General features: G+C 39.5%; 1 long non-coding RNA gene across 1 annotated transcript in view; it reads left to right on the forward strand.

The window, feature by feature from the left end:
* The window catches only part of LOC119510960, an 82,708-nt gene that overhangs the window by 37,089 nt on the left and 20,071 nt on the right, over positions 1 to 25,548 (forward strand). Inside the window, exon 2 of the long non-coding RNA XR_005212084.1 lies at positions 16,316 to 16,509. This is a non-coding gene — a long non-coding RNA (uncharacterized LOC119510960). The remainder of the gene's footprint in view (positions 1 to 16,315; positions 16,510 to 25,548) is intronic.

Genomic DNA, 25,548 nt, shown 5'->3' on the forward strand with positions numbered 1-25,548 from the left:
AAATATAAAAAATGCACAAAAATATTTTTACAAAATTTATTTTTATGTACTAAAATATATTTAAAATATACAAAAATGTTTAGACTATATAAAGAAGTAAAACAAAACAAAACATGAGGCAGGAGCAGAACACTTTTTTTTTTTTTTAAAGAAAAGCCTGTTGGAAAGCTAACCAAAATAGAAATTAAAAAACCTCACACCAACAACACTCAATTTACAGAATATATAGTATATTATTAGACACAGATATACCAAAACTCAAATTCCAGAAATTTTTTTAACATAAAAACCAGTTATGTATCCACAAAGTAATTGTCATAAATCACCTATAAAAAGATGATTATGAAAATTGGAAATGAAAAAAAATCCTAAACCTAAATCATCCAAAGATTAAAGAAGAAATCACAATGGAAATTATGGAATACTTAGATCTAAAATAACAGCAAAATTCTCCATATCAAAACATGCGGGATGCAGTTTAAAGAGGTACGTAGGAGTGAAATGTATAATCTTACATATATTTACTAAAAAACAAGAAAGGGTGGGGAGAAAAGGGAGTTATTCACTTAAAAGGCTAAAAGATAAGAGCAGAATTAATGAAATAGAGAACAAGGAAAAATCAAGATTATCAACAAAAGCAAATGCTATGCTTCAAAAAATATTAATAAAACAGACAAATCTCTATCAAGATTGTTTAAGGAAAAAAGAAGGCATAAATAATATTAAGAATTAAGAAAAGAATGTAACTACACATGGGAATATTTAAAGTCATGAGATATACTGTGAACCATTTTTGTGAATAAATTTGAAAAATTAGATGAAATAAACGATTGTGTGTTAAGAATCCAAAGTATTTGAAAATAACGCACTCTACAGAGAAAACCCAAGGAACTCTATAGACAAACTATTAAAACAAAATAAGAGGGTTTAGTAGGGTTGCTGGCATAAGATCAGCCAGCAAAAAAATCAATGCCTTTTCTGTGCATCACCAATAATCAATTAGAATACACAAGAGAACAAAATTATGGCATTTACCATACGAGTTAAAACTCTGAGAAACCTTGGGACAAATGTAACAAAGATGAATCGTAGGAGTATGGAGGAAAGAAGAAGCATTACTGAAGGATATTTAAAAAAATGTGAGTAAATAAAATCCATGCTAATGGATTAATAGACATGACATTATAAAGATACCAATTCCCTCAAAATTAAGCTATGAATTTAAGGCAATTCTGAGCAAAATCCCAATAGGATATCTCATGCAAATCATTCTGGGGCAAATCATTCTAAATTTATAAGAAAAACTAAAGATCCAAGAATAACCAAGAAACTTGGGGTGGAAGCAGGAGGAGAGTGGGAAGAAGAGGGGGAAAGAATTTTCTCTACTGGTTATTACCTTTAATTATAAGTCATAGTAATTAGAACAGCCTGAAAGTGGTGCCGTACTTGAAATCAGATTGATGGAACAGACCTGCAGTGATAGCAAGTCCCCAGGTAATGGCTGATGCTGATGCTTTGGGGACCACCACTGTGTAAGGAAAGGCTAAGAACCTGAGGTGGAAAGTCAGGAGTCGGGATTCCTTTGAAGAGAGGTGCGGAGGTGCAGTTTGCCCTCTGCATTCAGACCCATGGAAAGATGCTACCCCATTATTCAGAGGGCTTGAGTTCGGCCCCCTGTAGTGCCTCCTGCCTAGGAAAGTCTCAAGATAAGAGCCTGTGGTTGGCTGCCCCTATTTGGGGGCAAAGCCAAGAGTTGGGGATGTGGCTGGGTCAGCCTACGCTTCCAGGCATGGCCGGTGAACTGATAGCTGTGTGTTCACTGAGGCTGAGGGCCAGATAGGGGCTCTGCAGAAGGGAGCTGGACTTGGGTCTTAGAGGCATGCCAACTGATGCACGAAAATGACCCCAGCAGAGAGGGACAACTCCAAAATCCAGGGGAGTTTTATTTATCTTCTCTCTTTGTCCGAATGAATTGTGTTTTCTTTTCCTTTCTTTTTCCCTAGTAATTTGCAAGGCTTATATATAGCTTATTTTAAATACTATTAGATGTTTTAAAGTTAAAGAAAAAAACGACTGACCCTCTATTTCTGGATTTTAAGAATAAAACATATACTTGAAAGTGGTTAAGATGGGAAATTTTATGTTGTACATACATTACCAGAATAAAAAAAAAAGAATAAAACACAATATATATAGACTGTCCCCAGTTCTCCCCTTTCTGTGGGATGAGGAAATTAGCATCTTGCATCTTATTACTTCCTTCTTCCTCTCCAATCCATAACATCTATATTTTTGATGGAATCATTTAGAAAGCCTAATTTATTGTTATTAAATGATTATTGTTTACATTACATATATTATCTTCACACAAATTATTTATGATATTTGCATTCTATATTTCACTGATTTCAACAACAGTTATTTACCTTTGATTACCATTAATTCATACCAGTACTTCCTTATTTATGACTTTAAAAAAATTCCTCTTTCAGCTGTAAAGCATCTTGAGGTTTGTTTGTTTGGGGAGGATTTTTTAATTTTGTTTTTGTTTCTTTCAAGAATATTTAATGGATACATTTCTAATATCTGTGTAAGAGGCTATTATATAATACCCTCAGTTAAGTCTTAATTCTGTTTTTAAATGGACTTGGTGCTCACTCCCGGTCTTTTTACCCTGGATTTGCCATTCTTGAATTCTTAGTTTTGATTCATATCTTTATGGGCCAGATTTAATTATAAGCATTTTTAAAGAAGGGCTCAGGGATACTGTGTTCCAAGTTCTTCAGTATTTGACAATGTCCGCCAGTTACTATTCGTCTTCAATGAGGATAATATTCCTGCTTCTCTCTTTCTCTCAGAGCTTTGTTCCATCTTCATCTGGCAGTGAGTGCTATTGTGGCTAAGTCTGAGATCAACTTCCCCAGTCAACCCCCAACCCTCTTGGAAAGTTCTTTTTTCTTTATCTTTGAAAGTAAATAATTCATCCAGGCCAACAAGGATTCTCCATGATCCTCAAAGAGCTCAACTTTCTTCTGAAAGCTCTAGGTTATGAACAGTGCTCCAAACTGAAGGGTCTCCCTCTCTTCCATAGCCCCCCTCAAATTCAGCCCTTGCTTCTGCACATTGGACATCTGTGGGGACTTCCTCTTGTTTTGAGGGATTAGCAGCAACTCTGAAGGCAAGTTGTGACTTGTCTTTGGTAACTTTCTTCTCCCTATTTTCCTACTCTTTACGCCACCCAGAAGTTCCTTGAAGTTTATAGTGTATGAGATTGCACTCATCCCTATTTTCAGTGTTTTCATCCCATTTTTATTTACCCCTGATATTTTCTATTAGCTAATGTTTGTTAACAGAATTAAGCTACGAAAGCTCATGCTCCTGTTGATGGGTTTTCTTAGACACCTTTTTTCAGTTCTGTTTATCCACCATCTTTCTGCCATTCTTCATACCACATAAAAATGAAAAAAGAAGAAAAGATTGTGAAATTTGGATCACCTTGCTGAAGGAGAAGAAGATTTACCCTTTGTCCTCCCTTCCATCCATTTATTCAACTGGGGGCCAGGAACTTTGCTAAACTCTGGGGATAATAGGATGAAGCTCAAAACTTAGCTGAAGAAAAAGGTGTACAAAAAAATTGAAATACAGTGTCCAAAGAGCAATAGGATTTTGCTAGAAGAGATTCATTCTACCTGTGGTTATTAAGGAAGGCTTAAAAGAGAAACAAAGAGATGTGTGTGGTAAGAAACTATTTATTGAGGACTTTCTATTTCCAGGCACTATATTGAGCATTTTAATTTTTTATTGCATTTAATCCTCAAGTAAACCTATGGGCTAAGTATCATTCTACCCTTTCGCCAGCCAAGGAAGCCAAATCTTAGTGAGGTTAAGTAATTTAGGCACATCCCTGAGACGGCTTCCATCCCAAGTCAGTCTGATTCCAAAGCTTGAGGTCTTTCAACTACAGCTATTAACTCATCTTGGAAGAAGAGAGTTTTCTAGAGAGATTCTGTTTATGTTTGTGCATACACGTGTATGTGTGTGTGTCTGCAGTTTTTAGTTGCTGGGTTATATTTGGTCATGTTCTTGTACAATTGAGAATTGTGATTCCCGTCTTATCTTAGAAATAAATGATCATATCAACATTGTTCCTTCAATGCATTAATCATTTACAAGTTTTAGATCTGCTCAGCATCCCTGGGAAAATGAAACCATGGCTAAGTTAGAAAACGGAATCTCACATCTTCCCATGTAGAAGTAATTAAGGACATCCCCTCCCCAGCCCCAGATGTCACTGGGATTGGTGACCTGGGTGGGAAATGTTCACAGGCACAATCCAGAGGTAGGCATGGCCCTTTTCTCTGAAGACATTCAAATTAATTTCTGTAAAAAGATTTGCAGCTTCAATTTAATTAAATTCTGTATTTCAAGTCTGTGAATAATATTGTTTAAGTAATACTTAGTCATTTTATTTTGTTGTTTTGGATTAGCTTTTTAAAGACAAAAGACTTGAGGCTCCAATTAGTTGCTGCCAAAAATTAATTTAAGTCACCTAATTACCTTCTCGCTGTAAGCTACATACAGTCCTGGTGCTTAAATAATTCAGTTCCTGACAAAAGTGAGAGTGAGCTTTATCCTGTCTTATAAAATGATACTAGATCAATCTACTGTCAAATACTCACTGGGCATCTCTCCAGCTGGGTTCCACCTGGTACTTGGCGTGGCCCATGGCACACATTGAGTCTCTCACATATAACAGGAGCTCAAGGAATATTTGCTCCTGATCTGGGAAAGATGCAAACAAAACCAACCAGGTCCTCAAGGCATTAATATTTGGGAAAGACAAAGCTTATGGGAGATATAAAAGCTAACATAGAGTTAATAATCAAACGAACAATGTAGACCATCAGTTCAGAGGAGAGAGAGTGAGGTCACCATAGAGGCAAAGATCTCAAAAGCTTTCTGGAAAAGAAACATGTTGATCAGGCTAAGTGTTCCTCAGCCTTGAAAGAAGAAGAAGGAAGAAGAGAATGAGACTACCCAGTAGTTTCCTTCCCAAGGAACTACTCTTTCTAAGGCAAAGACTTACTGAAAACAAACTTCTGACATTCCTGTTATCTTTTCACCCATTGAGATTAAAGTTCTCAAGAGTCATTGGTTTGGGTTATAACGATCATTCAGAAATTAGGTAAAAATTAATGAAGCGGACATTTTGGTTCAAAGTAAGGAAGAACTTTCCAAAGAGGAAATGAGCTACCTCCAAGGCAAATACTATTTACCTGTAACAACTCAGCTCAAATATCACATTCTCAGATGCCAACCCAGGGCCCTCCAGGCACAGTTAATCCATCCTGGCTGACCCAGCGACTGTACACTCCTCCAGTACAATGTTCATCTCCTCTTAAGACATCTTGTTACAAAACACTGTGAACTCCCTATCTTAACCATGATTGTGGCCTGGCATATAGAAGGCATTTTGTAAAAGGCATTTTGTAATGTTTCTTAAATATGGACTGGATGAATAATAAATAAATAATGTTGGGTGATAACATGGCTAAGTGTGAGGAAATTCAAGTAACATCTAAGGAGTTGGATTATAAGACTTTTAAGATCCCTTCTATAAAACTCAGTACCCTTGTTAGCCATGAGCAGCCTCCACTCCTTACCCAAAGCCCTCAGTCTTGGCCATCATGGGCCAATGTTTTAGGGATCTCTTCTGGTATTCACAGGGTCTGATCCTGAATTTACTCACCTTGCTGACCCCATTTGTAGAGCTTTCACTTCACATAGATTTGCACTTTCAATTTGGATTTGGCAATCAGGACAGTTCTTCTTAGTTCTTAGAAGTAGGGAGCTGCAGACACTGTTTTCCCCTCTTTGCTCAATACTTTCCAGCCAAGGACAGATTCCCCCCCACATCTAAGCCCTGCTCAATCCATCAAACCCAGGCCAGAACCCCAGATCTCTTGCCCAAGAGAAGAGTTTAAACACATTTCATTCCAGAGTCTTTGACAGCTACACCAGGATGTACGTTGAGTTGAGAATGCTGCACACATTCCTCTATAAATATTGCCTATCATAGGCAGAAAAGGCATTTTGTAATATAACCAAGTGTATTCATTTCTTGTGGCTTCTATAATAAATTACCACAAACTGGGTGGCTTAAGACAATGGAAATTTATTCTTTCACAGTTCTGGAGGCTAGAAGTCTGACATTAAGGTGTTGACAGGGCCACACTCCCCTCTTCTCTAGGGAAGAATCCACTCTTTGTCTCTTCCAGCTTCATGTCGCTCCAGCATTCCATGGCTTGTGGCTGCATCACTCCAATCTCTGGTCTCATTATTTCCTCCTCTTCTGCCTCAGAACGCCCTCTGCCTCTCTCTTATAAGGATACATGCGAATGCAGTTAGGTCCCACCTGGATAATCCAAGATAAGCTATTTCTCTCAAGATCCTTAATTTAATCACATCATTTGCCATATAAGGTAATATGTGTAGGTCCAAGAGATTAGCACACATAGACATTTCTTTTTGAGGGTCATCGTTCAGCCCTTTACATCATGTAAAATGTACTTTGTCCTAAAATTTTTGGGAGATGTTATGGTATTTTAAAGGCCATTGTATACTAAAGGCAAACCTCTGGGAAAGCAGATAAGGAAGCCTGGGCCCAGTGGGGGTTCCATGACTGGCCCAAGGTCACCCGGTGCTAGAGCTGGAAACAGGGAGGATTCCAGGCTTCCAGTTCCAGAAGTTTGAGTCCATATCAGGCACTAATCCTAATAGAAAAATTATATATGTGTGCATTTAGTTAAAAGAAATCCCTTTATTGAGTTTGTGTAGGTGTCAGGATGGGATTATGGAAGGGAAGCAACTAAGACAAAGCAAGTCTGAAGCCATTTCATTTAATATCATCTCTTCTTCATCAGTGAGGAATAAAACGCAAATAGCCAAGTGTTCCATTCTGTGCCACGTAAGAGTGGTGTGAACAAATTCCATAGAATAAATTTGCCCAAAGAAGCAGAGAGTGTTTTCACAGATCAAACATGGAAGGACTCTCAAAATACACAGATGTGGCCTTGAATTCCTGTTCTTCTGATTCTAATGGGGCATCTTTGGTAGAGTGATTAACATCATCTGCAAATGGAGAGAATACCCATCCTAGTGGATTGCTACAATATTTGTATGTAAAATATCTATGAAGCACCAAGCTCAATGACTGATAGTGATAGACTCTTGATCAGCAATAGTTATGGGAAACTGGGGGATGTACTTTCCTGGGGAAAAAAAAAAAACAACAACCAAGACACATAAGGCCAGATCTGGGAAAATATCTGGAAACTCATTTTAACATACTATTTTTTACCAAATCATAAAAAATTTGACTGACTTTTTTTTGGAACTGAAATTATTTTCAAACTTTGCAGATATTAAGTACTCTTGGACCATATTTATTCTCAAAAAAATGTAATATGCTTGTTTACTTCAACAGAACTTCATTGAACACTTACCACATGCAAAGAATTATAATGACATTTAAAAGTGCCAACTTTAAAATTATCTTGAGGGCAAAGAAGTATCTGACCAAATAAGCGAGGGTTCTAAATGTACTGAGACATTTAAGGATGGAACAAATTTTAAGTGTGGAACGAAATTGTGGAGCACATGACTTCAAGGGAAGTCTTCATTTCTCCTTTCGCCAGCAGTGGGAGAAGGAAAAAGTCAATGTGTATTTAATAAAAGAGCCACAGAATCAACTGAGAATTTTAAAGACCTCTTCCTAACTTAACATAATAAAAAATAAATACAGTATGTTTTTCAAAATAAGGTATGAAAATAAGAACAGAATTTCAGGGGAGGCAATATAATAGCAGGGAAGAACACAGCTTTGAAATCAAACAGCTGGGTTTGAATTCTGGTACTGTCACTCACTGATAATACTGGGGATAAGTTACTTCTCTTTCCTAAGCCTCAATTTCCTCAGTAAAATGGGGATCAGAATGAGTACTTCATAGAATTGTTGTGAAGATTATAGTAGTGCCGAGGACTAGGATTTTAGTGAGTATCTGGTACATATAAGTGTTTAATAAATGCTAGCTATTTATGAAAATAAGTACCAGTAGCAGAGCTGATTTCATTACAAGAAGCATCAGACCATTATTTGTGTCTAAATAAAGAAAAGCATCCACCCTTATTTATGTTCTTGTTTTATCTTAGTCGATATATATTGTTGCCAACTAAAAGGATGTTTCATTGTTCATCTGTTTCATTCATATATTTATTTCATGTATACACTGAAGCATATATATATGTACACACACACACACACACACACACACATACACTCATGTTCTTATCTTTGCATATATCACAGAATGGAATTCCCTATTAACTATTCATGCGGGAAACCATATGCATGTAAGATGTAAGGGTTAGGTCTAAAATACCCAGATATAGCTCTCCCCCTCTGAAATACTTCCATTTTACACCTAGAAAGCAATCAGCCTAAATTGTTGTTGACTGTAAACCATGGCAAAGACTTCAGAATTATCTTAGAGGAAAACATGTTCTTTCTTTTTCATAGTTTGAGTTTTATGGAGGACAGCCCAAATGTTCAATGAAACAGCTTTTGCTATTTTTTTTGGTGATGCAGTTACATTCCCTTGTGTGAGCTAATCCATACTCTTCCATGATCCTTGGGGACAGAAGTAGAATGGATAAGTCAACAAATCTCATTTTTACCATTCACTATAATCACTCCTCTCATGAAAACTTATATTGAAATTACTCAAAACAAACAAACAAACAAACAAACAAACAAACAAAAAAAACCAGTTGAGCTGAGATACACCTTCCTTATGAAAAAGACTTCCCTTTTCATAACTGGTACTAGCAAGAATTAGCAGTTTGTTTGTATTTGGGGGCAGAGGTAAAGGGAGAGAAGAGAGGGCTTGGGCAATAATGTAATGCGAATTTTTTAAAAAGTTACCCCAGGGTCTTTGGTCTTGATAAGGGAAGAATAAATTGCTGACTGCCTTCCTTCTACCCACTGAGGCTGATGGACTGGCTGAGAACTCTGCTTAAGAATATGAATTGTGGCAAATTAAAGGAGAAAATGAGATTGCAAAGCTTCTGTCAGTGTTTTGCTTGCTAAGGGTATAGAATCTTCTGTATAGGAAAATGCCTTGATAACTTTTCTTTGGTTGTTTAAAAGTTTGGAAGGAGATGATTGCTACAAAAGGCCCAAATTGCATTGCATAGTGAAGTTAAAACAACAACCAGGAGATGCTCCTCAGAAGCTAGATAGGAAGGAAGCTTTGAACAGGCGATTTCTCTGATCTGGGGAGCGAGCAGAGGGGATGACATCTGGCTAGTCAGAGAGAGCAGGCCCTGGCAACGTGGCAGCCTGCCAACCAGACCTGACGAGAAGGATGGTCAGTGGGACTTTCCTAGTGGCAGGGACAGCAATGGGACTTTTAATAAAAATGCTGAATACTATTTAATTTTAAGGTGTTTCTTGCCATGCACAGGATTGCTATTCCCACCTAATATCACCAACCTTCTGTAAAAGTGGTTTTCCTTGTGCTTGAGCAAAAGCAGTGATTTTTTTAAACCTATGTATCTGAACTCCTGGATTCCTGGGATCCTGGATTCCGTGTATATGCCTTAGGTTTGGGTGCAGAAGGTGAGAGGGGATGCTGATAGGCTGGGCTTCAGATCTCCCATCACCACTGCAGCCTCACTTCAGCAAAGCAGTTCCTTTTCTTATCTGTGTCATACAGTGAAGTACATAGCAAGAGATCCCTTTTTACAAGTTTAAAGATCATAGATTCCAGGAATTCACATTGCCACAGTGGAAACCAAGAAGTAACACTGATGCGAGTTTTTAAGGACAGCTTAATATAGCAGGAGGAATATTACTTGGGCATTCAAGAAGCCTGGGTTCCAGTTCAACTCTGCGCTGAACAGTCTGAGTGAACTTGAGCAAGAAGCTTTATCTCTCCAAGCCTCGGTTTCTTCATCTGCAAAAGACAATGGTTATTCTAAATTGTCATGGAGGTAGCGCTCAACTGTAAGATGCTGTTATGTAATTATACAATAATACCAATGAAATAAACAGGCAGAGAAAGTGTTTGCATTGTACATGTGACAAGAATAAATAAAACCCTTGAGCCATGGGAATCCTATTCTAAGAGAATGGAAACTTCAAATTTGAATCTGTGTAGTTAGTTGGCTTACAAAGAGTTAAGGCTTCCTAGTGCTCCAGGTCTAAGGTCTGAGAAACATCTTTGGGTCTTTAACTGTTCTTCCCAAACACGGGAATAAGAAAGAATTCACTGCTCTCCAGATTACCCGTGAATAACAATGGAAGATGTTTATAAGAGAACTCTGCATATAGCACAGAGAATATTCAATTCCGTGGTTTCATCACTGTACCTAGCAAAGTCTCAGCTGTCCAACACAACTGGTGGGCCGCAGGTGGCCCCTTGTTGCCAGGCTTCTCAGCTGCTCAGGAGAAGCTAAGGAAGAGCAACAACAGGCCGGCCGGGCCAGGGGGGTTTATTCCTCTCTTCCTTCACTGTAACAGGCTGCCGGGCCTCCTAAATTAACACAACTTTGTAACCACACTGACTTCAACACCTCAAATGAGTATGTTTCTGATGAGAAAGATCACTCTTCATTCATTCATTGATTCATTCATTCATTCAATAAAGATTTATTCAACTGTTACTATGGCCATATAGATGAGGTGCCCCATTGCCCCTACTACCACCCCTAAAGATGAAGATGCCTTTAAACTGGTGATTGCTGGCCCTTCTGACAATCTGCATTGCCCAGAGCATTCCATTTTCTAAAACCACAAGTTACTGATCCTTAGCATTGTAATTTTCCCAGAATTTTCCCTTTTTGTGTTTTATCACTCTATGAAGTCACATATACCCCAGGCTATTGGAACTATTCAGCTGAGCCTGAAACCTACTGAGAAAGAAGAAATTAGAAAAAGGGAGAAAAAGTTAATGGCAAAGACTCTTAGCATGGCACCACTCCCACAGGTCCAACAGGTTCCTGGTAGCCTTACAAGCTTGGTTAGTGAGGTGTGCCTCCCCAGGGAGGGGCTAGGACGTCCGGTTTCTTTAAAGGACCCGCCAGGCCAAACTTCCTGGAGAAAAACCCACTATCCATAAAACACATTTTGAGCAACACCAAAGTGCACAGTGACCCTTAGCTTGCTTCTTCTGAACAAATTGTTTAAAGACAAAGATGTTTTGGGGAGATACCGGGCACTGGAGAATTAGCAGCAGGTGCTATATATAGAGCCACTGAGCTCTGAGTTACCCCTGCCCAGGAAAAGCCATTAATCTTCTGCCGTAAAAGAAAAAAAGAATAAACTTAATAATTATTTAGAGTAAAGGAGGGAGAGAAAGCACTGAAGCTAATACTAAAGTGGCTCTAAGCCAAAAGATTAGTTTCTTCCTGTGGAAAGCAACACCCATATACACACACAACACACACACACAACACACATACACACAACACACATACAACACATTAAAAAATGCAGACCTCATTCCCTGCCATCTCTCTAAACCCACTGCTTCTTGCTCTGCCTCTCAAAACAGCAGTTAAATGGTTTTTCTTTTTCTGAGGCTGATAGACCTATGTCTATAAAGAGGGCATTGCTTCAAGGAATAACTCTTTGGATATGCTACGCTTAAAACAGAAAAACTAAGGTACCCAAGGTTTACTAAACCTTACGACACTGTTCCATGCTGCTCAACAAACAGCTTTTAAATGAGTTAATTATTGATTTCCTTTATCAGCAAAAAATGTCAAGACATTTTATAACATCCATATTTCACCATATGTATATTTAAATTCACATTCCAGTGTGAAGGCCTAGTAGCTCATGAGAATCTTTAGAAACAGGTTTCTGTTTTTGTACATAAGGGACACTGCCAGGTACCTCAACATTAAACCTCCCATTCATCAAAGGGTCTTTTGCATTAAGAAATTTTCTTTTTTTTAAGGTCCACACGGACAACAAACAAATTATGAAAGCAAGATATACGAATGGATAACTTTTTTTTTAAAGATGTATAAAAGTAAATATGCTTCCAAAGGAAATGACTGTCCTCATTTGAGCCTCTAAAGTTCTCAGAGAGTGCCAGTTAGCGGGAAGTATTTTCATTGCAAACAATTCTGCCTTTTTAAATGTTAAGTATCCTTTATTCCTGGACACCAACCAGAGACAATGGAAAGAAAGGGGGACCTGGGCATCCAGGCAGAAAACAGGCCTTGTAACACAGCCAAAATGAATTTAGAATTCTTGTGCAATACAATGTTAAGGCAAGAGTGTTGAGTAGAAATGTGTAATGAACTCCAAGTGGGCTGCCTTTCAGAGCTCAAGAGCTGAAACTGACTTGACGCCGGAGACCGCTGCTTCCCCTACTCAAGTATTCAAGGGACTGAGGCACAAGGGAATGACAGAGAGAAAGGAACAAAGACCACCACTTCAGCCTGGTGTTCTTGGATGGAGACGGGCCACATGTGCACGGGCAGCAGACCCCCAAAGCACTTTGTGCATAGCAATTTAAAAGTGTTCATATAGCCGCGACGTAGGAAAAAAAATTAGGGACAGATGGCAGTTGATTAAGTTTGTGTCACTTTGGGAAGGCTCTTCTGATGCAGAAACACTGGGTATTTCACATTAACCTCATCTAGGAAGGAGAATGGCATACTACAGGACTTTATTAAGTAAAATTCCTCTTATTAGACATGAGATTATCAGGATGTAGACTAAATTGTTAAAGGAAAAACATCATCTCATAATTTGTATGCGTTGATAATGCCTACTATCTCAATTATTGTTCATCAAGACAAATCTGTAAAATAGATATGGCAGGCATTATCATCCCCATTCTGCAGATAGGAAAACTGCAATGTACCGAGTTGATAGCTCCATGTGAACAGGATGGTAATAAACCCATGCTAGAACCCAAGTTCTTGGTTTCTATTTTATTGATCATTACAACTTAGCAAATTTAACATGTAGCACAAATCTCTAGTCTCTAAATATAGTTATGGTGTCATTGGGCCAACTGATTGGAACCTTATAAGATAAAGACAATAACTGTAGGCTGAATTGTGACAAGGACCAAATAGCCTTGCTCCATTTCATGGCCACAGACCACATCCGTAACTTCACTCAACTATTTTGCTAATATATGTATACCCAGGATCCAAAGAATTTGCAATGAGGCAAGAGAAGAGATAGACCAGAAGAGATTACTTATCATGAACGGGGGGAACGAAAACAATTCAGGATAATTTTGAAGTAATTGTAAGTCAATGATTAATGTTCATAATAAAAGACAGACATCACATTATCAAAAGGTAGCAATACTATAACTAATTTTGAATTTTTCTACCTCTATGGGAGAATAGAATAGCACACCAACAGTGCAGGCACCACCTGCTAGCACCCAGATGTCTATATTTAATATGTTCACCAACCTACAACTACCCTGGTACTATCTCAGGGAAGGATGAAATACAGAGAAGGCAGAATTGGCTTTGATCCCATTTAAGGCAGCTTAGAACTTTCTCCTTGTAAGAGTTTCAACAATTAAAAGGACCAATGATCTAATTCCACTGATGAAATTAGAGTGAGGCTCCCTCTCTGTCTAGTCCTTTGTGCCACTGACATTTCATTAGATTTTTTTTTTGAGAGTTCTTTTACTTTATGGGTAATGACCAATGATTCTCATTTGCATTTCCCCGTTTTTTGAAAATGCCCTTTAAAATACTTGTTTACTAAATAGAAATATTCTGGAAACTATTTAATAACAGGTAAGGAGCATTTCCATTTTTACTTCCTCTAAAACAAGACAAACTGTTCTGAACACACTTTTTAAAGGCTGTGAGCAAATCATGCTACATTACCATCACGTGGAGTTTTGTTGGGTTTTGTTTTGTTGGCTCATTCATCATAAACTTGATTCGGAGTTCTGTATGATGCAGAACTCCGCCAGAGGGAGGGGGAAAGGTCAAGAGGGCTGAAGCAGTGACATGTCTTGACTATGAGAATTATATGGAATTCCAGAATATCCCAACTCTAGAAGAAAACCCCAATGATAGGTCAAAATTTCCGTATGAAACCGCAAGAGCCCACTTTTCAAATGGTCTCTCTCTTCCTGTATCACATAACAAGTTAGAGACAGTAAGCAAATTAGCCTCTGTCTTCCTATATTAAGTACTGGCTACTACTTGATACTGCATCAACAAACTTTTGTGCCAATATCGAATGAATAATGCTTTGCATCAAAGTTTTCTTGCTTGTTTTTCAGAGGTTCCACCACCAATTACAGATAAAAAAAATAGCACCAATGATTTCTTTTTCTGATAGCCATCTTTGTGGATATCAGGGGTTGCTAGCTGTACATAAATATGCTGCTGTGAAGAAACACAGTGAGATCACACTAAGGGGAATTTAACCAAGAGAATACAAGCTAACAACTGAGTTCCGTGTTAAAAGAATAGGTGAAACCAGTGACTTTTAATTCCCTCTTTGTTTAAATTCATGGATTTTGCCATTTCCATTATATTTCATGAAGGATTTTTTAAAATACTATTTTAAAAGTTCCTATGCTAAAGGTAGCCTGTTTTTCTTAAACCCGGGAAAAGTTCAGGATCTAGAAGGCTTCTGCATAGTTTTCTCTGGCTTGTCGTCAGAGTTTGGCAGTATAAAGATGAGTGCCCCTCACAGACAGCACAGCGGCCTCTGACACACTTCACTAGGTGGTCACGCCAGTGTTGGTGAGACTGTGTCAAGGAGGCATTGTCCCCAATGCAGCACAGCTACTGAGAAGGCAAGAAATAGTTCCTTCTGGCAAATAAGTGGCCCAGGTTGTTCTCTGAGCTTTCCCAGCCTCCAGTTCCAACCAAGAAGGACACATGGGGACAGACACAGCCAGTCACACCAGCATTCTTTACTATTTGCCCCCACGCAGGTGGGCCAGTGGCTCGTCTGGAAGGCTGATTACTCAGTAATTCAAGTAGATTAAAATCACAAAATTAAAAGCCAGAGTTCAACCATATCCTTTAACAGAAGGAATATCTTAATTACTATGGTGCCCACACGGATATTAAAAGAGTGCCAAACGCCAGCAGGGGAATTCCTTCACAAACCTGGTAGAAGGGATTTAGCAAATCATCCAATACCTAAGTCGAAGTCTCCATAGCCCAATCCTCCAAAAATTGCAGTTCACCAAATTTTCCCTCTTACTGACAAGGAAGGCTGCTGTGCCAGCAAACTGCTAGATTTACTTTTCTAGGAATCATCAGTCAGACATATCGAAATGCACTCACCATGCCAGGGGAGACACTTCAGATTTATAGTTTGGCAACCGGCTTGATTCCTGCTTGAAATTCACCAGTAGCCAATTCATGAAAGCAGGATGGCTCCTCCAAACAGCACCCGGCTCGGAGAAAGGGAAGAGTGATAGCATTCCCACGTCTCTCCATCAGACTGTCCGGAGTTTCTTGACAGCCAGACTGGATAATCACCAAGGCACATCTCCGAAACCTATTCTGAAGCAAAGGGCAGCCCTCCCTCCTGTCCGAGGACCCTCTCACTGCAGCGTGCCATTGGTGCCCACGCGAAGCTTCTGCTCAGGCAGTGGCCTGCCTGCATCTCACGCTCTGGAAGCTGCATCCTCTGCCCAGGATACCGTCAAGCAATTTAGGCAACTGCTCCGTTCCCAGGCAGCTTTCAAAGGACGGAGTTGGATTCTGAACCTTCCTCTGCATGTATTTATCTCCGGCTAATGAAGAATTCTTTCATGGCTCTATTGATAGTAGACGTTATCGCAACAATCCTGAACCTGATCTGATGAATCATGGTGAATGTTTACTTGGGCTTTGAACACACTGCTCTGAACAATTTCGAGTTCCTTGTACGCTTAATTTAAATATCATTAGTTTTCTCAGTGATATTACGGAAAGCATGTTTTTTAAAAAAGGTTTCTGTCTCACAACTGTATTCTATTGGGACAGGCTAGAGGCTTGTTCCCTTGTCCCTTTGAGGGTGTTTTGAATGGCAGACCAGAATTAATGCTAAACCTCAGGTAAGCAAAGCCTCTGAGGTATTACAGGGGAATCCCTCACCTAGTAAAGAGCATCATATCATTTTCCCTACCTTGAAGAGATTATTTAGTCCAATTTTTTTCCTTAGGCAATGTTATAGTATGATTTTATAATGTCGAGGGAATGTAGAAAATTCAATAGATGTTCTGATAAATGTTCTTATTGCTTTTTGCAGATGAGGAAACTGAGGAAGAGGGCCCTTTTTGTTAAAGAATGCTCAGCCCATCAGCGACAGAGCTGGGGTGAGGTCATGTGAAAATTCATCAACCTACTTTTAAGCCCAGCTCAATGAGTGCCCACCCCCACCGTGAGGAGACCTGGGCCCACAGCCCCATCAACCTGGTCCAAAATCAAGGATGTGACTGACTGGTAAGAATTACAGTATAGTCATTTCATGGAAACCACAGTCAAGGCATGCAACTTCTTCCAAAGGAACGTCTCCCTGTCTAGGATATTTTCTTCTTGTGGTTTTCATCTTTACCACTTCTCTACCTCAGTTGCATTCCTTGCCTTTTGGAGTTAGACCAATGGAAGTGGAAAGAAAATCAGGAATTAACTAAATAAGTCCAGAAATTGTAGTAATTCAAAAACAGAGAGAGGAATGCATGTGTGTTTGTGTGTTTCAACAATTAAGTCATTAATAGGCAGAGGTATCACTTCTGTGTCTTTTAAAAAAATCTTAGCTTCTTAGCAATCAAAACATAAGCACAGGTGAATACATAGCACTTAGCACAGTAGTTAGCTTTTAATTTTTTTAAAAAAATGAATCCCAGCATTTTGGGGGTATGGAATCTTCACAAGTGTACCAGGTTTGCATTTGACACCAGCAATATAAAGAGAACAGTCTAGTTCTCTGCGTAGAACTGTAGCTGCTCCAGCTGATGTCACCTCACTCCCCGTATCCTACTACACCCTCACCTCACACCCACCCAGCAAAGTCTGCCAGATGCTCTTTAAAAATAATATAAAACAAATATAATATTTAAGAAAATTGAGTAATAACATATAATATAACAACATAACATATAATAATATATAATTTGGAGCCATGTTGCAAAAAAGAAAAATAACAAATCTTCCTGTTGGCTTCAGAGCTGGGTTAAGAGCTGCTCTTAAAACTGTACTCTGGTGAATCTACATTTTCGAATCATTTTGGGTCTCACAGATGTTTCATGATCATCAGCTTTTAATGGCACTTAGTTATTTCAGCACCAGGAGCCCTGCAAACCCACAATGATTCGCCAGACAGGAGGGACAGAATTTTTCTGGCCGGAGAAGTTCTGCTCAAAATACCAAATCCCTTATGATGCATTGGTTAGATATTTAAAAATTATTTAATGACTAGCTTATACAGTGCTTGAAGTGGAAGCAGAAAAGTCCTCAGTGCCCAGATATATTAGGACTAAGTTTCTTGGGGGGAGTGGGGAGAGGAAGGAAGAAAAAATTATTTGTTTTTAATTGTCTACTGCCAATTGACAAATCAGTAGCATATGCTGGTTGTTAATTTCTTGTTGCTATTTTGCTATTCGGATATAATTGCTAATATCATTGAAACGATACATACAAATGAAAACTTGAACAAGTCACCATCCTAGCAAGTCTAGGTTCTAGGGGAACCATTTCAAATGATCTTACTTAAAAAAAAAAAAAAAAAAATTTCGTCTTTTATTGACAATGGAGTGTTCTCTCAGCAGAGAGAAGATCTCCTTGTATTGAAAGGCTGTAACTCTTTTGTGACAGAACAATTGATTTTTCTTGCTTATATGACTTCACATATCATACTGAGTTTCACAACCCACATATATCAATACGAAATGATTTTTAAAGAGCTCATGTAGGAGTCATTTGTGGGCCACATATGTATATAAATATGTCCATAGAATTTTTTTTTAATCCCTAGGTTACAAAATAATAAAGAGCATATAATATAAGATTATTTATTTGATGAAAAGTTTTCCTCCTTTATACCACTGATGTTGTTCTTTTCATGCTGAAAATACCGGTAATTACCAACCCCATAGGAAAAGTGGACGCAAGCGCATGGCATTTCCATTTGATTTTTTTGAAATTGCATGTTCAGGGAAATTACTACTATATTTTTTAATTAAAGAAGAATCTTGCTACCAAACTGCTCTCCTGCACATCACTTGGGGTTAGGTAGCGGGAACACGATTTGAGATGGAAAGAGGCCGCACAATGCGCTTGTTAAGAAACTTTCCTGGCGAACCACCGAAAAATATCATAAAGTGTGACTCATCACATCTGCATCAAGTTATGAAAAACTAAGGCTTGTTAACCTGCTGTTTGGAAACCAGAACACTTTTATCAGTTCATATAATTGCTAACCCCTTATTCACTGCTCAACACTGGAGAGTTCTTTACCTCCTAAGATCCCACTAATTGCTGACAGATTTGATTTCTCCCTGACAGCAGGAGTCCTGTTTCTGGCCTTTGCATCAAGTAATTGCTTTATTTTTCTCCCTCTGCTCTAAAAAACGGAATTCCCCTCTCCCCTGCTTGAACCTCTTTAATGGCTTCTTTCTCTGTTATTAAATCCTTGCCATTTAAATCACATTTAGCGATGTTTTGAATAACTGATTCCAATTACTAAGGCTCTTACCAAGAAGCAGCTGAAAACGCAAGTCATTACTTGCCCACAGACAAGCGGTTACACCTTGCAGCAAAGTCTCTGGTGAACTGTATTGTATTTCTGCTCAGTACGGTGCAATTTATACTCACAGGAGGCTGATGTTCAGCAAATATACAGCTGCTGGAGCCCTCCTTCCCTATCATTTGCACATAAAAGATATTAGATTTTATATTTATTTTATAAATAGCCTGATGCCTTAAAGAAATCATCCCCTCCTTCCCCTAGTGGCCGGGGTCTGTGCTTGGACCAACAGTTGAGATGAACAGCTGACCTCCTTGTGACCCACTGGTAGGTTGCTCTTCCAAGCTCTAATAAAAAGCATGGCAGGCCAAAGCAAAACAGCACTATGGAGCCGCCATGTCTGCCAAGGACAGCACTCAGCTGCATCAGATTTTGCTTTGACAGCCCACAGTTTATTTTCCCTTGACATTGCGGAATTTAAAAAAAAAAAAAAAAAATCCCTGCCATCTTGCCTTCCTCCTCTTACCACGCTGTTGGGCATTGCTGTCCTTTTCGCATTTTTTTCTTTTTGACTTGGCAAAGGGATGCTTCTGCTAAATTTCATGACTTGACCACATTTCTTTTATAATCTCATAATTTAAGGCTTTGGATAGATTCTTTTTCTCAATCGCATTGGATGTAAGATGACCCCAAAATTCTACACTGTTCCTTTTGGTGAATCAAATCTAATGTACTGTTTTGGCCCCACTAAATCGTGTATTTTCTTACTTCATTTGTACTAGTGGAACATGATTTCGTTGTCATGCCGGAAAGGTTCTGTTATACCAGGTATTTTTGCAGGCATGGCATAATTTATACATCTTCAGCTTTCTTGTTTTAAATATTGAATAACCAATTAATTGTATACACACATGTAAAACGTGTTGGGTTTTAATGGTTCACCATGTAACCTTGACAGGGCCTGGCCATCGTGGCTATCTGGCAATCTAACTTAATGAACTGACAAACGTGAATGCAGAGCTCATGCTTCTAATTTTATTAACTAACCATACATCTCAGCTTAGACTAGGGCTGAGGAAGTTTATCACTACTTCCAAGTTGAGATTGTTAGAGAAAAAAAAAGGTCTCTGAATTTTATATGTTACATCTAAATATGAAAAGAGTTTTGTGCACGAGGCTGTATTTAGGAGATTTAACAAATATCACCACAATAAAAAATTAATGATTTGCATGGTAATTAATTAATTCTGTTATATATTGTACTAGACTTTTCTCCACTTTGGTGAGATTCTAACAGAGGTGTAAGTAAATTCTAAACAAAAACAGAATGTTAACTTTTCTTCTTAAATTCCTGGACATTTTGGTTTTTATCTTCTCGTTAAAATAAGTAATTGAAGAAAAACTTTTGAAATCTGTTATTCTAGTATATGACCCTCTTCAAAACAGTGACAAAAAGCACAAGTATCTAAGAGAATTTAAATGAGGTCTCAGATTGACAGAGCATTTCAAAAGCTTTATGCAGCCTCTGATGTACCCATGGACATTCAAGAGAAGCAGAGGCCCATGGAAGGAGTGGTAAGCACAGATTCACCTGGGATTTTGTATTTTCCATTTTTAAACATTGCCTCTTAAATTATTTATATTTGATATTTGTGAAAAGTGCCACCCTGGACGGCCCAGAAACTCCAGCTTTCTATTTTTATGTGGAGCAGGACATGGAATGGTGGCCCTGCCTATCCTAGAGTTTGTATTATTAATGTACAGACTTAGAAGCTAAGGCGAAGGCCACTACCTCATTCCCCTTGTCCAGCCTCAGAACCAAGGTGGTGCTTCTGCATCCATAGAGACACAAACCTTGTTATGATTCTGGGACTGAGTACATATCAGCAGAAACAGCACAGCCTTTCTCAGTGTCTGTTATAAACAGGTAGCCCTCCAATTCTGCCCAGCTCCAAGCCCCCTGCCCATTTTTCACCTCCTTATCAGCTCTTGGTAGAGAAATCCACTTGCAAAAAGGCTGTCCAAAACTCAGGGCTTCTCCTATGAAGGTTTCCAATGGACCCTCTGGGACAGTATATTTAGGGGTCTTGAAGACAGCACAGCTTTTGGACTGTAAGTATCAATCCTGGGAAGTCATGAAGTCAGCCAGATATGGTGCAGGGAAGAGTCTTGTTGGAGCCATTTCAGTGGTGAGATAAAACAAGATGGCTCAACCAGGCCACTACAATTGCAAAATTGTAATGTAGATGGATGGTCAGTGCAGTGGTTCCAGGCTCAGACTCTGCAGACAGACAGCCTGGATTTGAAATCTGCTATTTATCAGCTGTATGACCTTGGGCAAGTTACTTAACCTGTCTGCCACAATGTCCTCATCTCTAATAAGATGATTATAATAGTGTCCACCTCCAAACCAAAGAATGTGGTGAGGATTATATGTATTAAACATGGAGAACACAGTGCATGTCATAGCTCAGTGTAAAGACTCCACTAGTCAACCTCAATACTCTCATCTCCCTGATCATCTGTCTCCCTTCCTTAAGTGATGATATTCCCCTCCCCTTATCTGCGGGAAGCACCAGGGTCTTCCTGTGTATGCTCTCTTTTTCCTTCCCTATCAAAACTTGTTTTCCAAGATTTCATTTAGCTTAAGGGAGAAAATGACTGATAACATCTTTGGTTTTTCTTATTAGAGGTACTCATACATTAACAGGGATCTATAACTAGGATGAAAGAGTATAAATGGTGGCCTTTTAGATGCCAGCCAGGGGGGTTGAGAATATAGGGATAAAGGAGGAGTCTTCCTGGGCCCTGGCTGAAATCATGCCAGAGTGGGAGCTGCTTCTTCGAAGGTTGAACGTCACCCTCACTGTCAGACACTCCTTGATCAGCCTCCGCCAGCCCACACTGCTTCTTGATCCACCTGTCCCACCCCTAGAAAATCCACTGAGAATGAAAAAAACGAAAATTGGTAAACTGATCCCTAGGCATGGAGTTGGTACCATCCTGCTGCTGATGGAAAGATGGAACCTGGCATTCAGATCCTATGCCATGGAGCTCATGAAATGGGTAAAGAGCAAATTGCAAAGCAAATGCTTTCATTTATAAGTCATCACTACAGTTCTATAAATGTTTCAGCTTTTTATTTGGCAAAGTTTCTTCTCGAGCGTAGACATCACTGAGTAGCATCAACAAGGATGGAGGAATTAGCACCTCTTCCTAAGAAGACTTTCATCTAAGTCCAGGAGAGATGCTGTGAACCAACTAGGGATGCCATGGAGGGTCCAGGGAGCATGTGAGTTACTCTACTGGTCTTGGGGAAAGGGACTGGATTAAGGTTCAGAAGACCTGCCTTCCCAGTGATGAGCTGGGTGACCTTGGGCAAGTCCTTTCCTTCTGGTCTGAATCTCCTTAGCCATACAATGAGAGGGCTGAACTAAATGATCTCCCATGGTCCCTTCTATCACCAACACTGAATGCTTTGAAATAAATCAATCTTCTGTCCCCTGGGTTCCAATTTTTGCTTGCTTATCCTATTTATGACTAGGTTTTCACCCAAACAGATGCACTTCTAATATTAAAGCATATTTAAAATACTCAAAAAATTGTATTAGACCATGTATCTATGTACATATGCATCCACAGTTATTTGCTTCAGAGATAGCTCTGCTAACGCCATCCTTGTTTCTCTAGACTGGCCTTAGTCATCTATTTTAAAAGAGCATACAAGCAGGACCCTGAGCGTTTCAGGGTAAAGTGCCTCAGAGGTACAATGTTTTCATAAATGTTTGCAGCCCTTATGAGAAGGAGAGAAAATAGTGGGACTATTGCATCTTTACCTCTGGAGTTCTCCAAGGAGATAACTCTGTGCAGTCATCACCTTTGAAATCAGGCTTAGAACCCATCAGGGAAATACATTTCAACAGTAAATATTTTCTGACTTGAATTTAAAGAGAGACCATAAAGTATAATACTAGTATAATACAACATTTCTTCTCCGTTCTCCTCCTCTTATTATTACTAATTAACAACAGCATCAGCAATGATCAAAATAGTTGGGCTTTTTGGTGTTTGTCCATTCTTTATAACCTGATAAAACTATCATGAAATCCACTTAGAACATTTCATTTAACAGACCACATCTGTGCCCTTAATGAGTAGTAATTAAAGCTAACAGCAGCAACTGCATTAGGTGATGGAGGGTTATTATGCACACTTTCTATAACAGGTAGACTTTAGACCATGTAGTCTGCCTTTCTATGCTGGTGTCAGCAACAAGGAGGAAATTGAGACTTAATTCCAATTTTTCCATTTCTAGAGGACCAGGCACTCCTTTCAAGGTAAATGTTAAGTTTGAAAATCAAAATTCTGATTTTTTCCTTTTCCAGTTGTGCCAGTTTGAATATATTGTGCCCCCCAAATGCCATTATCTATGATGTAATCTTGTGTGGGCAGACATTATCAGTGTTGATTAGATTGTAATTCTTTGAGTGTTTCTGTGGAGATGCACCCCACCCAGCTGTGGGTGATGACTCTGATTGGATAATTTCCATGGAGGTGTTGCTCCACCCATTCGGGGTGGGTGTAAGTTGAGTCACTGGAGCCATATAAATGAGCTGATGGACAAGGGGAACTCAGTGCAGCTGAGAGTGACCTTTTGAAGAGGAGCTACAGCCAAGAGGGACACTTTGAAGAAAGCACAGGAGCTACAGATGAGAGACAGTTTGAAGACGGCCATTGAAAGCAGACTTTTGCTCTGGAGAAGCTGTGAGAGGAAAAAACACCCCAAGAGCAACTAAGAGTGACATTTTTGAGGAACTGCAGCCTAGAGAGGAACATCCTGGGAGAAAGCCATTTTGAAACCAGAGCTTTGGAGCAGACGCCAGCCACGTGCCTTCCCAGCTAACAGAGGTTTTTCGGACGCCATTGGCCATCCTTCAGTGAAAGTACTCTATTGTTGATGCCTTACCTTGGACACTTTATGGCCTTAAGACTGTAACTGTGTAACCAAATAAACCCCCTTCTATAAAAGCCAATCCATCTCTGGTGTTTTGCATTCTGGCAGCATTAGCAAACTGGAACACCAGTGTAGGATACTATGGTATAAAGCACCAGTGCACACTCTAGTCCTTGTTCTTTCCCTATGTGGTTGGACGATTGGCCTCAGGTAAGACACTCATTATCTCCGGCCCTCGGTTTCTCACACGCAGAGTGAGAGGCTGGGTTAAATTCTGCCCAAGATCATGTTAGAATCTAACAAGCGCAAAATTTCTCTCTGCCCCGATAATCCTGGCATCAGCCATTGTGGCCAGTGGTGACTCCTATACAGCCCAAGTCATCTGTCCTTGGGAATGAGACCCTTTATAGTAAAAAGGGCATAAAAAGTCCCCTTGGCCTCAGAGCTTTAGTTCCTTCTTATTAGAGTGTTGCATGTCTCTTCTTTCCCCTAATCTTGCCTGATTTGTGGCTCCTGACTCTGCCTGGACAATGGCTGCTCATCTGCCCTCCATTATCAAAATATTCTGGGCCCAATCTGCTATCCACCAGTAGGCTCTGATTTAAACAATAATCCATTGTAAACAATAGATTTCTTAGTGGTGAGACTTCCTGGGCCTGAAAGCTTGTATCTTCCTGGTCCTTTCTTTGGTTCTCTTAGTCCCTGGTCCAGATCCTACAAGCTGCTGTACCCCAAGATGGCAATGGTTCCCGCTGAGGAAGATGTGTCTTGTTTGGTTCCCCTAGAAACAGTCTCTGAAACAAGGATTCAACTTCGAGTTGTTTATTTGGAAGGTGAAGGAAATGCTGTTAGGGAGATGGAGAAAAGAGACAAGAGGTAATTCAGTCAAAATATGGGAGTATTATCAAGCAAGTTACCACAGTGAATAAATAGACCTTAATCCCATAGAGAACTCAGAGCCAATGGAGAGCGTGTGCTCAGAGTTACACCCCCAAGGAGTGAGGGATCCGGAGTATTTATATACTTCCTACCTGCCCGTGCTTAGGCAGAGCAGGTTCTGCTCGCCAGAGAAGACCCTCAGGTCTAGAGATGCAGTGCCAGCAGTTGGGAGACAGAGAGTGTTAAGATGATGGTAAGATTGGAAGGGGTGTGTGCAGACTCCCACAGCACACCTGGGTTCAAATACAGTCATTTGGATTCCATCATGGTAAGGATTCTAACCCTTATGTAAAAGGAAATCAGTGATGAAACCCTATCAGACTCTTCAGCACCAGTCTGTATCCCAGATTCACCTCTTTGTGCCCCGTTTTCCTTGTGGCCTAATCTCTTACTTCTTCAGCCACCTTCCCTTTTTGTAGCCTTCTTCATTTGGCTGCCAGCTCACTGCTTCTTTTCTCAGCAAATGACCAGTCTTTGTTCCATGGATCACAGTTTTCTGCTCCAAATATCCAATATGTGGCTACCATTTCTGTTTGGTCTCTCTCCTGACTTATTCTATGAAAAGTCCAGTGTTTTAGCTTTCTAACATTTCCCCAACTTCCTCTGGCTTTGGCTTCAAAAGGTCAGGAGTAAAACTATAAGGGTTATGATGATAGAACACCCCCCATTTGTAAAGCACTTTGTAAAGAAATTTCATGGCACTTTATTGAATGAGCATTGGGGGTTGAAGTCAAGAGTCTTGAGTTGGCTTCTAGGGCCTCACACTGAATTAGATTGCCAAGCTGCTATGACAAATACTACACCATGGGATGGCTTAAACAACAAGTATTTATTATCACAGTTTCAGAGGCTAGAAGTCTAAATCCAAGCCATCAACATGGCTATGCTCTCTCCCCGAAGTCTG

Source organism: Choloepus didactylus, chromosome 15 (assembly GCF_015220235.1).
Source record: "Choloepus didactylus isolate mChoDid1 chromosome 15, mChoDid1.pri, whole genome shotgun sequence".
NCBI classification, from domain to species: Eukaryota; Metazoa; Chordata; class Mammalia; order Pilosa; family Megalonychidae; genus Choloepus; species Choloepus didactylus.